The sequence below is a fragment of the Nothoprocta perdicaria genome, unplaced genomic scaffold (assembly GCF_003342845.1).
Source record: "Nothoprocta perdicaria isolate Ctin4 unplaced genomic scaffold, notPer1 scaffold_20, whole genome shotgun sequence".
Classification (NCBI taxonomy): domain Eukaryota; kingdom Metazoa; phylum Chordata; class Aves; order Tinamiformes; family Tinamidae; genus Nothoprocta; species Nothoprocta perdicaria.
Window position 1 is genome coordinate 4,956,884 of NW_020455205.1, and position 6,000 is coordinate 4,962,883.

Genomic DNA, 6,000 nt, shown 5'->3' on the forward strand with positions numbered 1-6,000 from the left:
ATATTATTTATACTTCTGCTATTATTTACAGAAAAGGTTATGGCAAAAAGAAGAGATTCCTATAATTTCCAAGTTCCACAGACTCTGGAAGGTACAAGGGTTTGATGCTGTAATGACTGGTACATATTGCTAACAAATCAAGATTAACTTATACAAGAATATCACCACCCCTCCCNCCCCCCCCCAAAAAAAAAAAAAAGATCTCTGAATAAATAAGAGCATAAACAGGCAAATTCTAATCCATTCTGCATGCAGGAAATTGATTTTTAGGTTGTTAAATCAATACTCTCTGCCTGTCAATTTTTTGGAAACAAAAGTAAAGGCCCAAAAGGAACAAAGGATGTTATTTTACTGTAGTGCTAGAATTCAGACAAATTAGCTAACTCTGCACATTCACCACAAAGAAAGTCCTGTGTCTGCACAGAAGAGTCTTTGATGTACAGCTTTTCTTCATCCTGTGACTTCTGTAGACTGATAAGTTGTATTGAATTCCAAGACCTGTTAAAAATTGGAAGGAAAAATGTGTAACAAGGATCAGGTATAAAAAGCATTTGCTAATTCAGTGTTCTCCTGTTATAGCTGTTGAAACAGAGAAAAAAAAGATTTTCTCCTAGATTACAGAGTAAAGAATCTAAGTTTGATGTTCTGCTTTTAAGCTTACAGAAAAAATTGCACCCCAACTTTTTGAGGGAAGGAAGAGAAGAATCTACATAAGAGTTTGGTATATATATTATATATATGTTATATTTGCAAATAAAAACCTATAAACATAACAGTTTTTTAAAGAATATTGTTTCTATTAAAAAAAGAATATTTTAAAAGAATATTGCAATTAGAGTCAGTACTCATATATGCTGAGTCAGTAACTGATGTTTATAACTGAATGAAAAGAAAAGCAAAATTTAATCAAGAATACAAGCTGTTCATCCTTTGAAAACACGCTTGGCAAGCTCTTCCACAAGTGGCACTGACTATTCACAAAGAGCCTTAGGAACAACATTTATCCAGGGATGTTCACAGCAGTTTATAGGACATACAGAGTAACCCGTGTCACACCCTGGGAAACCAAAAAATGGAATACATCCAATGACATGACAACTGGCCCCTCAATAAACCTAATGACAACACTTAAAGCTTGAATTTACTACCCAGGGACAGTTCCAAATAAATGTTGGCAAAAATTTTGCTTGTTTCCTCTGTTAAAGTGAACACCAAGCCAACTCTATTCATTACAAAATGCTAAGTGCTCTGTGCCAAATTCTACTGTTACCAGCATCACTATAACCTTGAAATAACTCCACTGATGTGGTTTTGGTAGTCCAGATCCACAATGATTCAAATCAAAGCAGAAGTTAACCGAACAATTTTACTTACAAAGCATTGACCTGTTATCTGCACTCAACCAGATCACTGCTCTGCACATCTAAACAGTGCCTGTGTTCTATACAGGCACACCATGCAGCACATGGGTGAGAGCAGAAAGCACATACTGCATTTAAACACTACAGGAAAAGGTAAGATGTTTTAAATTGAAAATGCCATTAAAAGATAATATTCCCAGAACAATTTCTTGCTTTTAATCTGCATACTTGATGATGAATAAAATTTATATATTGATTATCTCAAGATATTCTAACTTAATAAGCACACATACCACAAAAACATGACCTAGTCCTCTAGATCATTTTTGAAATCTTGAGAGCAAATCTGTATACTTGCTGTTGGTCCTTATTTAGAAAATAATCTCTGTCAGAAATCTGGATAGATTCTATTATATTCTCTTCTGGTTAGACTTGGTGTAAGGAACTGAGAAACAAAACAGGGTATGTAATAACAAAAAAAAAAAACATTTCTGCAGGAAGTTTCATTTCAAAATCTTACGAGTAAACCTTGCAGATGACTAACCTGCACAACAACCTGTGAAATACAAAAGCATTACCTGTATTTCCCAGAAGGGGAAACAGAGCAGACTGTCTACATCATTGTAGCTGTAAGGCTGGAGTAAGAATTCAGAAGTTCAAGATTTAACCACCATGTCATATACATATTCTTCTGAATTGCACGAGAGGAGCTGAAATATAGTGTGATCCACAAAAAAATCATTAATGGAACAGCCCAACTGAGTAAATACTTGCTGGCTTGATGGTAATTTTAAAGAATAAAACCTTAAATTGTTATGAGTAGATTTCGAAACGTAAGCAGGATTCAATATCCACACAAAGTCGACGGTTTTTACGAACTATGACTCAATATGGCAAGAACAAAACTTTGCACCTTCAACTTCAGTAATTATTAACTTAAGCAAATAGTCTTTACAACCACTTTGGCACTGAAGGAAAACTGTAGCATTCTAACCTACCAATCAGACAATCAGGTTGAGAAAGAAATACCTGCTGATGATCTCTTTGTTTGGTCTGAAAAATACTAGTAACATACAGAGAGACTATATCATATTTTCATAATCCCAAGAAATAGCCTTAAGTTGAACACAAACAAATGCCTGCAAAACAAATGGGGTGAATGAAATCAGCTATCTAAAAAAAAAAAAAAAAAAAAAAAAAAAAAGTGGGACTAAGCTAAGGAGGAATAAAGAGCTGCCTCACAGACAGAAATCCCAACACAAGGAGGCCAAAGATCCAAAGATCAAGGGTAGTTGGTATATTTAAGAAAACCATTCACAGTGTATCAGTTAACACTTTGTACAGGGGGGACAGGTACAACTAAGAATACACAAAAGGGCACTGCAAAGAGCTGTGAGAAACTGAGAGAGTTAAAAAGTTAAATTGAACTGAAAGTTAGTGGAAATGTTAATAAAGAGCAAAAGAACCTTTTCTTTTCAGAATTATATGCCTGTACAAAAAGCCATGCTTCTTAAATGCAATTGATACAATGAATAAAATACAGTAGAAATTGAAAAAAAGATAGTAGCTAATTTTGACTGTGATCAGCTACATGAATATAGAAAAATCCTAAACAAAAACCATCTGTAATCCAAACATGAAATAAGAGCAAATCCCCACTGGAAAATACCCATAAACATGATATTAACAATAACAAAGAAATGAGTGCAATTTAAAATATATCTTTATAATAGTGAAAGGGAGGCACCACTTCAGACATTCTTTTTGCATTCTTTGCGATTCTGAAACAAATCTTGATATTCTCTGGTGAAAAAAAAACCACCCATGTAAACAACATAGAATTCTGAAACTGTCCTGAAACAGACTTCATCTCACTGGAAGCTGGAACACTCCATGCTTGATAAGAGGCATCCTCTTGGACTTGCCCAAACTTCCTATGGCAGTGCTCAGGGAGGTTCCATATGACTCTGCTTAGGTCTGGCATAAATAAGAGCCTTTTTGAAGTAAATGTTTATGAAGAATTTACCACTTCTCCAGAAAAATTCTGTACATGTAATTACTGAAATAGATTTCTGAAGGCACTGAGAATCTCTGCGAAGGTGCTAATACTCCAATTACTCCCAGCAAAAACAATCAACAGTGCAATGGAGGAGCAAAGGAAGTCAAGGGGAAACAAGGATGAAGAGAGTACTTTGCAATCATGGTTTTCACCTTCTGCACCACAAAGAAAGTAGTTTGGATTCTTATTCCAATAAACTGCATTTATTAAAAATGTTATTTTAGCTGTCAGTCTCTCAGGTACAATTGCAATGAATGGCCTCCAAATATATATACTGAGAAGTGAGAAAAACATGGCAGAGGAGAAATCAGAGAAACAAAGCCAGTGTAGAGACTGGGTTTTATGTAGCTTACTTTCTTAATTATAAAGAAGATATAAATATAGGAATAAAAGAATAATATAGAATAAAATCATAAATAAATACAAATAAAAACTGACTTCAGTTGAAAAGAAAAATAAATTGTAACTCCTTTTCTTTTTTTCTAGAGCACACTGCAGGTTGCTTTACTCCGTTATTAGTGCCAAGTATCATCTTAGCTTGTGCCACAGCTACAGCCTTCCTAGGAGCTGTTAGGACAGCTGCAAACATCTAGGCCAGAAACATGAGAAACACCCAGACTGTGTGATTAAGTATGAGAGTCAAGTAAACTCAAAATTACTTAAGTTCTCCATTTTCTATGAATTAAAAAGTGCAACAGGATGATACTATTCCTGGCCCTGCCTTTAATCCACTTGTCTTCTGTCAAGCTATTCTTGCTTCAGTTTCTTATATACACAATCGGCAAAAATAGCTTAGTTTAGTGACAATCCTGCAAGCAGCAGTAACTAAAAGCAGCACAATAGATCCCCGTGAAACTTCTGCTTCCTGAAGTAGAGCTTAAAGATAGAAGCTAAGACAAGAACTAAACTGCAACATAAATGGGCCTCAGCTGAAGAGGGGAAGTCCAGAGGTTTATTTAGGTCCAGCAGCAATCAGAGGTTAATCCTATGTGTTGTTTTTGCCTTATATACCACATCTCATCTTGGTGGTGAACCAGATTGCTGCCCTGTTTCTCAAGCAGCAGCTCCATCTGCTGCCCAATAGGGAAGATGAACTTTGCCTAAAAAACTTTGTTATTTACAAGCAGTATATTTGAGTTGCGCTTCCCCCAAGTATGCTGCTATTGTTAGGTAGACATGATGTTGGAGATGGTTAGACCTCAATTAAGGGTGCAGCACAAGCAAATTTAAGTATATTATTTTGAAGAACAACTCAGTTCTCACAAAACAAGAAGAAAGTTCAGTTTCTTTTATGCAGTATAGAGCCTGAGCTGCTAGACCCTAAGGACTTGAGTTAAGCTTTCTCCACACAGCATTCCATTATGAGGAGCACTGTGAAGCTTGTCTAAGTGCTACTATCCAGAGCAGTACACCTGGGGCAAGACCAGAGGGATGCAGAGCTTAGCCTGCTCTGAGACTTCTAGAACGCAGTGTTCTTAGGATTCTCTACGTTTACAAGTACTTTGGCTCTACAAGAGCTTGTCAGGTGGCGCCTAACTCCAGTAAGGCATTTGCTTGAACTATAGAAGTCCCAGAAAACCCTCTTTTCTGAGCAGCATTAGAGGAACCATTTGATAATCAAATTTATCAAATCAAAATCAAATTTAATCAAATCCCATTTATTTCAAAAGTGTTAAAATGCACATTATAAATAATTTAAAATGAAAAAAGGTAGAATATATATTAATGCAAAAGCAAAGGTAACATAATTCACTAATATAGCACCTACATATGTGCAACTAGACCAAATCATACAAAGCCTTCTCTATGCAACTTCATGGGGGCTTGAAGAAGCAGTTCCACATTATTCTCTAAATATACTGGTAAATGTTAAAAGAGCCAAGGGTGAAGACAATAAATACTTTATATTCTTTAGTTACAAATAAATAAAAAAAACTGTTTTAAAACAAGTTACAATATGCACAGACATGGGCAGTGCTTGGGGGAATGTACATGCTATATCTAGATTTTTCCTCAGAGCAGCTAAAAACACTAAGCCGATTCATACTAGATATAAGATTTAAAAACAAGCAAACAAAAGCAAACAAAACAGAAACAACCCACAACATGGTTGTCTAAGGAGGTATCCGAACCCGAATGCACTTACGGCACTCCGGCGGGGCGTCCCATCCGTGAGGCGGCGCGCAGGCTCTATAGGCGGCGCGCAACAAGTCCAACAGGTGGCTCCGTGGCGCAATGGATAGCGCATTGGACTTCTAGCGGGTGAAGGGATTCAAAGGTTCCGGGTTCGAGTCCCGGCGGAGTCGCGTATTTCATTTTATTTACTCCTTTTCTCCGCAGAAATCTTTTCTCTCTGCTTTCCTGCCCTCGACCTCAGCGCCGGAGCAATCGGCCCAGCCGGCCTGACACTCCACGGCGGCTGGTTCCTTTCAGCGAGGTTCTCCAAGTCCGCCTGTGGAAGGTGAGCCGGAGACAACGGCACAAACCTCCGACCAGCGCGGCAACAAAGCCGCCGTTTCGACTTCAAGGTCCGCTTAGGAAAGATCCCTTTTAGAACGCTTCGCCCCGCTACACTCATGC

The 6,000-nt window shown here is 37.3% G+C and overlaps 1 protein-coding gene and 1 non-coding gene across 2 annotated transcripts in view; one reads left to right on the forward strand and one right to left on the reverse strand.

The window, feature by feature from the left end:
• BCAR3 (BCAR3, NSP family adaptor protein) overlaps window positions 1-6,000 on the reverse strand; it is an 87,117-nt gene extending 81,117 nt beyond the window's left edge. Inside the window, exon 1 of the mRNA XM_026037847.1 lies at window positions 5,567-6,000. The gene's annotated coding sequence lies outside the window, so the exon portion shown is untranslated. The remainder of the gene's footprint in view (window positions 1-5,566) is intronic.
• TRNAR-UCU lies at window positions 5,642-5,726 on the forward strand. The gene is given in 2 exon segments: window positions 5,642-5,678; window positions 5,691-5,726. It is a non-coding gene; the product is annotated as a tRNA-Arg (tRNA).